This window comes from Nelusetta ayraudi, unplaced genomic scaffold (assembly GCF_046127955.1).
Source record: "Nelusetta ayraudi isolate G7.1 ecotype Tasmania unplaced genomic scaffold, CSIRO-AGI_Nayr_v1 ptg000048l, whole genome shotgun sequence".
NCBI classification, from domain to species: domain Eukaryota; kingdom Metazoa; phylum Chordata; class Actinopteri; order Tetraodontiformes; family Monacanthidae; genus Nelusetta; species Nelusetta ayraudi.
The window spans coordinates 10,961,094-10,970,000 of NW_027466098.1; the positions used below are offsets into that span (position 1 = coordinate 10,961,094).

At 47.4% G+C, this 8,907-nt stretch overlaps 1 protein-coding gene across 5 annotated transcripts in view; it reads right to left on the reverse strand.

The window, feature by feature from the left end:
* plch1 (phospholipase C, eta 1) overlaps positions 1-8,907 on the reverse strand; it is a 45,558-nt gene that overhangs the window by 32,994 nt on the left and 3,657 nt on the right. The gene's annotated exons all lie outside the window — the stretch shown is intronic.

An 8,907-nucleotide genomic window follows, 5' to 3' on the forward strand; every position in this document is an offset into this window, starting at 1 on the left:
TCCACTTGTAAGACGGTGGTCATATTACGCCTCCATGTTTTTTTTTGTTTTTTTAGAGCAACAAAGTGGGTCTGCTCAGGGTTTCTTTATATCAAAGAAAGATGCAAGATCAAGGACATCAGAAAAGAGGGACTGACATCAGGATGGGCTTCCTCAGATGGAATTTGCTGATGAGAAAAGAAAATGATTGCGGAGTAGCCTGCTCTGTGGTTACAATTTGCCGTTTGAGCGCTATCATTTCTTTTAATCCGCTATGCATTTCATTTCTACAAGAAAAAAATGATCAGACTGAGAATGACTTGTGTGCAAGAGGATCCTGCACATGCAACGCTATAAATACCAATTTGCTAACATTAATCGTGTCAATAAGTGACTGTCACTATCAGATGTGATATACTGACCACAGGAGGTGCAGGCGTAAAGATCCCCCGGAGCTTTACTCGCACGTTGCATGTACACACTCCATGCATTCATGTTGCGGAATCTGTCAGACCTGACAAGCCTACAGTCGCTGCTTCCTTTAGAAATTTAACACTATGAATCAGTGAGTGGCAAAGACCCAATCCACCCCTACCTTCACAGTCCCATTCATTCAATCCCCCCAACGCGTAAATATGTAAAATTGTTTTTTCCCCGACAGGCAGTCGGATATGTTTTACAAGACGGCTCTAAAATGGAAGCCAGGCTTCTTAGTCGCATTTGTTTCATCTACTGCATAACATGAGGCAGAAATAGCAGCATGGCGTATCAACTATTTGTCTTTCGCTTGTCTCTCAAACGGGAACTTGCTGCATATTTACATTGTCATTCCGAGATATATTCATCTGGTTGTCTATCTATCGCTGGTCCTTGACATTTCCCTTGGGGAGGGTGGCAGCTCTCCAGTCACGTTACACCTCCCTCCGTCAGCATGACAAGAGCCGCGGCGAGGCACGTCTCAAACCCTTGGGCTGAAGGTGAAGCAGTAGGCTGGTTAATTTATCCGCCTCAGCCAGAGATGAGAAGCGATGGAAGCGGCTCTTAGGGGACCAGCGGTGGCCGCAGTCGGTATCGCCACATCTTCGCTCTTCCCCTCATGTGCTAACGCTTAAACCCATCAAAGTGGCGAGAATTTATGCCCACAGTTCAGTTTGAACATCTCACGTCGGAGCGCGATGGAAAGACGGAATTTAGTGTCTTCTCGACCCCCACTTGTCTTAACCCCACTTGTCCCTATCGGTCACAGTCGCTGCCCACAGGTCTGTCCTCCAGACCAACAGCAAATCATTCCAAAGCAGAGTAAAACAGCTCAGCGGCTGTGAAATGGGATTAGCAAGCATTTTTTTTCCTTTCGCTTTTCAATTTCCGCTTTCGCCTCCCATTTCCATTTGGGCGAAATTAGAGTCTGTGCATATGTCCATTTGTGTTTACGCGCCTGCGTACACACGTACAGACGTTGCAAGTCTGTGTGTGTGTGTGTGTGTGTGTGTGTGTGTGTGTGTGTGTGTGTGTACGTCCCAAACTAATCATCTCGGTCAGAGCAGAGCGAAAGGAGCAGATCAAAGCTTTGTTTAGCCGTCGCGGCCCGATTGAAACATATTTTAATGGGGCCGCGGGCGGCTAACAAAGCCCACCGGCACTTAGATCCGTGCGACGGAGGGGTCAGGTTGGCACAGCAACCCGCACAATCAACACCTTTCATTCATCATTTTCAATTTCCACCGTCATTCTTAATCCGGGCACGACGAGGCGAGCGCAATTTTACTCAGCCGGCGCTGACGCCTCATTTCAGGGATTTTAACACGGGGATAATGTTTAGCTTCTCGAGGAACCCCTGCAATGAGATTCCCTGCCAAGATTTGGTGCGAGGGTGATAAGCAGAACGGACCACGGTCCAGCAGTTTATAATAATTTATTCATAACTACATAAATTCATATTCAGCAGCATCTGCCTGATCCTTCATGCACTATTCATGTGACATAAGGCACCACAGGCCTTTACTGCCAGGTTCAATGAAACAAAACAATCAAACCATAACAGAGAACCTTCCAGCGAGGGTATGGTGCATTATTTCCGTTGCTGCATTCCTTCATCACTGCTACGTTACAGCCGCTTTTTTTTCTTTCACGGCCTAAAGATTTGTTTCATCCGCCTCTGCTGCACGGGGCAAAGTGAATGGCATCTGCACGTCATTTGGGCTAAAATGCACCAGGGTCAACACACAAACGTGTCAGGTCCACAGGTTTCCGTGTAATGAGCTGCAGCTCATTAAGAGAAGCTCCACCATCCGGTTCAAAGTAGTTGTGACGGAAACTGATTCAATCATCCTGTAGATATGCTAATACATAAACATGAGTTCCTGCTTCCAACCTGCACTATAAATAGCACCAACAAGGGGATGTGTTTAATATGCTATGCTTTTCTTCTTCTTCCCCTCCCTCCACAAATGCACACACACACACACACACACACACACACACACACACAGTTTAACTTACCAATATGTGTGAGTCTACACTTCTGTGGCACGGCCACAGTGCCCCCAATGTGGAAGACGTTCCGCGCCAGGAGCGTCGCCACAGTCAACACAGCCGATTTCTCGGCCGGACCGCAAATAAAGTTGGATCGTTCCCGGCGCGAAGATAACGAAGCCGGGCCAAAAATAGAAGCGCAGATTTCTTCCATTTTGCTTTTTGCACATCAATGAGGAGCCGCGGAGAATCCGCCCCAGTCTGTTCCCGGTGTCAGTAAGGCGGTGCCACCTGTGGCTAAAAATACTAAGAAACAAAAAAAAAAAAAAAAAAAAAAAAAATCCAAGTTTCCTCACATTACATTTGATGGACAGTCCAAACTGGCTTCCGATAGGAACAGCGAGAATGCATCGGGAATCCCCTGTCGCTCGTCCTCCTCTGAACCGGTCTGTGATCTGCAGCCACAGCCACAGTCTGAACTGACAGTCGTTTCCACCCAGAAAAAAAGAAAATGCATGCGCACACGGTTCCACCTGTCTCCCGGTTAGCTGCTCCCCGCTGCCACTTTTTTCCACTCTGCCTCGACAGAGACACTGTCCTGCGACCCGGACTACTGCATTCAGATGTGGCGTTAAACAGAACAGCGGGGATATTGTTGGTCACTTGGTTTATGAGGAGCGGCGCAGGAGGAGCGTGGCAGATGCGTATCAGTCCGTAAGGGTTAAGCAGAGGGATGCAAGGCAAAGAAGGATGACATAACATTTGTGATAATGCGCCGTTTAATGGGTCTGCGTGTGGGTCTTCTCCTCTGTGCGAGTGCTCGGCACAGAGGGAGTCCACAGGGCAACATCTGTCCATCTTGTATTTAAATACGCTTGACCCTCGCATAGATGGGTCAGAGCCCGGGATCCGAGACGGTGCGTTGGGCAGAGGTGATGCCGCGTCAACAGGTGGAGTTGGAACAAAGTTCAACCAATGGCAAGGTATTACATAAGCTCCTCATATCCCTTTTAAACATAGTAGTAATGGGAAAGAGTGAGAGACAGTGGAGTTAGAAATGGTCTAAATAGTAAACACACAGGAGGTCACAAATATTTTAATCTTTCTGTACAATAAGCAGGAGGCCTGGATTAGTTCCTGTTCAGATAAAGCTGATTATAGTGGTGCAAATACATACAATATCTATATTTAAAATGCTGCTGATGATGACATAACTTCCATTACTCGCTCTCTGGCTGTCAACACTAAAACTCGGAACAAAAAGCCATGGGTCAACGACAGGACGGAATCTCAGCTGAGCTGGAGAAAAAAATGTCTTCAGGGAAGGGCAACTGGGAAATGGGCAATACTAAAGGAATTGAATGAAGATTAAGGAGGTGAAACGAGTCTATGAGCAAGGAACGGAACAGCAGCTGCAGCCGGATGGAGCGAGGCAGGTCTGGACCGGAATGAGAAGTGGGAAAATTAAACGCTCAGCAGAGACCAGATCCGACAGTAGCACCCCTCCGCGCCCGCCGACTGTGTTGCACCCCCCGCCTCCATCACATCACTCTCGGCCGGGGCGAAGTTGCACTGTTGCCATCACCGTTAGCTTGTGTTTGCTTTGCTGTCAGATAAATGAGACAAGCTGATCGGCGGCCGTCGCGGTTAGCCAAAAGCTAAACCGGGTCGAGCTGCAGGTGGTGGACAAGACTTAGATAGTGTTTTGATGTAGCCATCAACACGCGTGGACCGCATGTGGTCTTGTTGTTGATGTTGCGTTTTCATCGCAGCATCACATTCGAGGTCGACGGAGCTCGGTGCTCCACAGGAGCCAGGTAAAGAGTTCCCTGCTGACTGTGGCAGTGAAGCACAGCTGGATCTGATAGAATCTGTCCGATCTAAATGGAATCCGTGAAATTCTCTCTTATTCGCCATCAACTGGCTCCAGCAGTTTAAAAGCCTGTAGCCCTCGGCCCTGGGGTGAACGAGTCCTCTCCAACATAAACATGGATATGCTCTCATCTACATGCTGCACAGGGACCCAGGCAACCTCTGGACACCGCTGGTGCAACAGCTAAGAATAGGTTCTTGTCTTTTCAAGCAGCCTTAACAAATTCAGTCAGTCAGTTCATTTCCTGAGTCAACTACGATGTATTTTTTTAGGCGGCGGTATGTGCGACTACAAAGCCGTGTCACCAGTAAAACCAGGGCAGGGAGAAGAGCTAGGGGTCCCGGAAGGAGGTGGTCCGTCCCTTTTCTTGAAATGCATTATACATCTGACTTCAAGCACAATTCTGACAGCTGCTTCCTGCAGAAGCTCTCGAGCGATTCAGTATTTGCAGGCGTGTTGAAGCGGGGGAATGCAGGTGCATAGGTGAGGGGGTTTCATTTATCAAAGAATAAGGTGATGGCCATGGTGGAACTGGTCTCAAGCTAAGAAGTTGTGGAAGAAAGAGCTGGACTGGTCCAGCCACATGGATTCACTGTTCAAAAATGGAACAGAGCCCACAGTCCTTTTCAAAGAGACTCAGATCCTTCCACGTCCCTGGGCCCCTCTCCTCTCCACCACCTGCCAGACTGCGCTGATCACTGCCCTGTTCTTTGGTGTGATGAAATGGGGTGCCGGTTCTCACACAGCAGACAGAAACAGGATAAATAAACTCATCATAAACCTAAGCTCCAGGCTCCATCATGGGATCAATAAGAGAAATAAAAAAACAGAGGGTGTCTGAGGCAAGAGCACTCTCAAATCTGGACTCCGCTGCATGGCGAATAATCATCTTCACCCTCTTCGTGCCCTTGAGGTGTTTCATCAGAGCAACTGCTGTAGTCACAGGCCCTATCGCTGCAGGAAGTCTCTTCTGGCAGCTGGCAGCAAAACTCTGCGGCGTGCAGAGATTATTTCTACAGTATGCTGGAAAATCATGAAGTATAAACATCAATATCTATGTGTCTGTCTGTCTGTCTGTCTGTCCATCTAGCTATCTACCAGTCTTTCATTTAAGGAACATAGTTTAACATGAAGTTAATTCCAAAAGGCCAAAATGTCATGTAATAGCCCTAACCCCATTGTTAGGGCTATTATTTGTATTATCTGGAGCCAAAAGTTGAAGCAACTGTTACTTTACTAACGTAATTAGTCATTAGAAACTGATTACTTACGAAACAAAGTAGTTAAAGAAGTAATTAGATTACTTTTTGAGGAGTAATCAGTAGTTGGATTACTTTTATGGAGTAATCCCAACAACACTGCTCATTGTGGACTTTTGTCTTACTTTTCCCTTTTTTCATCAAATATCATCACCACTATTAGTCTAGTGTCATTAGTGTGGGTGCAGCCATAATCTTGCTGTTCCTGTGAAATCTAAAGTTGATGAAGCTCTTAATGGTGCCACGTAATCCTATCACATTATCTTCTTTTTGGTTGTCAAATCTACTATCCACCATGATGCACGGCTCCCCAGGGCTTTCAACACATATGAGAAGTGTTACCATGTCCTCAGATGTGTAAAACTGGAAGAAACAAAGTGGAGTAACATGTCAGAGCTTGTCGCTTGTTTCTATTCATTGGCATGTATGGTCTGCACGCACTGGTGGTGGGAGTTGTGGGATCAGCCTGAATGTGCAGCCAGTCAGGACTAAGATAACCAGATAGAAAGTCACAATCACACCTGCGCAGCGGCTGGGAGCTAATGCTCTGGATCATGGGCCGTTGGACAGACACAGCGAGGAAATCTGCATCAATTTCACAGAGAAGGAAGGACACAGACCGAGGAAGCAGCGCTCGCCACAGTTTATCTCAAGAAAACAGCAGTAAATCCAATAACTGGCTGGATTCTGACACGTTGAAAGAAGGGTGGGACATCAAATGTGATCCAGATAAGAATGTTAGCAGTCACTTATAAAAGCGCTTTATTATCTGTCATCGCCGTCAGACCATTTCAGCCTGTCACAACCTTTTCAAATATTTGTGTTTTTTTTAGGTTCATTTTGTAAAATCTAAACAGATAAAACTAACAACAGGTAAAACATTACAGTGATTAGCAAATGGAAGCTCTTAGCAAACCATTATCAAAACAACTCCCAAAGCTGCCATGATGAAAATGTGCGACAAGGGAAATCTTTTACTCTGGTGGTTTAAACACTGGACCACAGAATCATTGATTTGAATCTTCAGAGGCGTTTCTGTTGCATCTCTCTCACTCTGATTTCCCGTTGCTGCTCGACAGATGCTACTTTCTAATGAAGGAATGAAATGCCGAGGAATGCCAGTCCATCTGTCTGTTCCTCCTTTCAATCCAGACTGAAAAATATCCACAATCAATCCAAGGCCTTAATGACATTTTTAGTAGATCTTCGCGGTGCCAGGTGTGTCTTAAATGGCTGGAATAATCTTCTGACTTTTCTTGTGTGACAAAAACTATTTCACCTTCACCGTGTTTATGTTGTTGTAAGTGCTTATCAACACAACATTCTGTAAACATGTTGACATCATCACTGCTAGCACCTAGCACACCTATCACGTTACCGATATGCTAGATTTTTGTGTGTAGGAAAAAAAATAAAGTAAATAAAAAAATTAGTTTTCTATTTTTTTTTAAGCTACATTTATGTCTAGTTGTTTCATTGAGTGGTCTACAAAGGGTCAGTCACTTGAATTTATTTCATTTTTCTTCAATGGTTTCTTCGTGATACTGTCAAAGGAAAACTTTTGTTTTCCTTTAATAAAAGTTGCAGCTCAGTCATGTTGGGGACAGAGTGTTTAAAGCGTTTGCTCACTGGTCCTCATCACATCAACCAAGAATAAAGCTGGTGGGCCTTGCAAGCCGGCGGCACAAATCCAATTATGAAAACCATTTAAAGCAAACTAATTAGAGGCGTAAGTCGGCGCACCTTCCTATTAGAAACACAAAATGTTACGAAACGCGGGCGAGCGACAAGCAAATTGTGTGGGGGGGGGAACCCGCGCTCTTATCTGGCAGTCACTCACTCCACCTAATTAAGAACGCTGAAGGCGGCGCTCCAGCCGCCGATGCTACAAATGGTTTCCCAGGTCCCCGCAGGGTGCCGACTGTAGAGCAGCGCCACCGCAGTAGAAATAAACATGACAACTGCACCAAGATAATGCATTCACCAAAGATGCTGCAGGGGGCTCCCCCGAGTGGAGGAGTTCAGTGCTGACATCAAAGGAGCTGGAGCTGGAGCCGGAGCAGCAGCGCGCGTGCACGCCGGCGTGCGTGCGCGCAAGGTGGGTTTCAGCCTACGCTGATGTTGACTGCTCCTGCAGCGTTCAAGCGTCTGCTTTCTTCCTCGGGAAGGAGGCGCTGGAGGACGGGCGAGCAGATGGAGATGGAGCCTCTCATGTGGAGTGCCCGTTTGTAGTCGCTTCGGAAATGAAATGTCACTTTGGCGCGTGTTGGTGGCAAAACCCAACTGTCACTCACTTCTCTCTTCCGGGGCGAATTTGAATGTTCTTTACAGCAGATTTGGGATGAATTCATGAGGGATTTGATTAACCCGCTGATTGAATTTGGCAAGTTAAGCGCAATGGATTGAAAACAACAAGACGCAGGATACTAAGCGGAGAGAAATGGAGAGGATAAAAAGGATGAAGGGGCCTGCCGCCTTGCCTCCCCTGGCGTCTATTAGCTCACTGTCTGCCCCGGAGGGACAGAAAGGAATAGGAAGAGACGAAAAGACTGCAGAGCGTGCTGGGATTCATCATCATCAGCGGAGGGAAGCGCGTTGGAAAAGCTGTTGCCTCCATGTGAAGGAGATTAGCAGCCACGCTCGCTCCTCCAAACTGTCCACCCACCCAACACTGTCTTTTACTCCAAGGCAATAAGGGGGTTGCGTTGCCGTGCTTCCCGTCTCGCTGATGCCAAAATTTAAAAAAAAAAAACAGACTTCCTCAGCCCTCGTCTCACACGCACACGCTGAGGTGGATGAGGAAATGCTGCAGCTGCAGCCTGATAGCTTGGCACGCTCTGTTTCCAGAGTGCCAGGAATTTGCCATGTATTCCCACCACGACAACGTGCACAAGGCAATGAAATTGTGAAAAATTTGTGACAGCTCGGCGATCTCTGATGGTGCCGCCAGTGCTCTGGAATGCCTCCGAGTGCCGCCCGGATTTCAGTTATGGGTTTCAGGAGGCCCCTGCTCCCTACTGCCAACAGCCAACATGCCCCACCTCTGTCGTGGCGCATGTGCCAAAGCCGAGAGGAGCGCCGCCAGTCTCCCAGAAGGAGCCATTCACAGGTCAGCGGCTGGCATGTGAGGAAAACATCCAAAGCTGGTAGAGCTCTGGTGACGGAACAATTCCGGTCAGATCAAAGCGTCAAGAGGCTCCTCTGCCCCCTAGCGACGATTACACACGGGGGATTGGTTGGGGGGGGGGGGGGGGCATTATCAGAACCATGGACAGTTGCCTGCAGCAGCGAACATCTCAGTGGTCTCGTTAATTATCTCGCCGC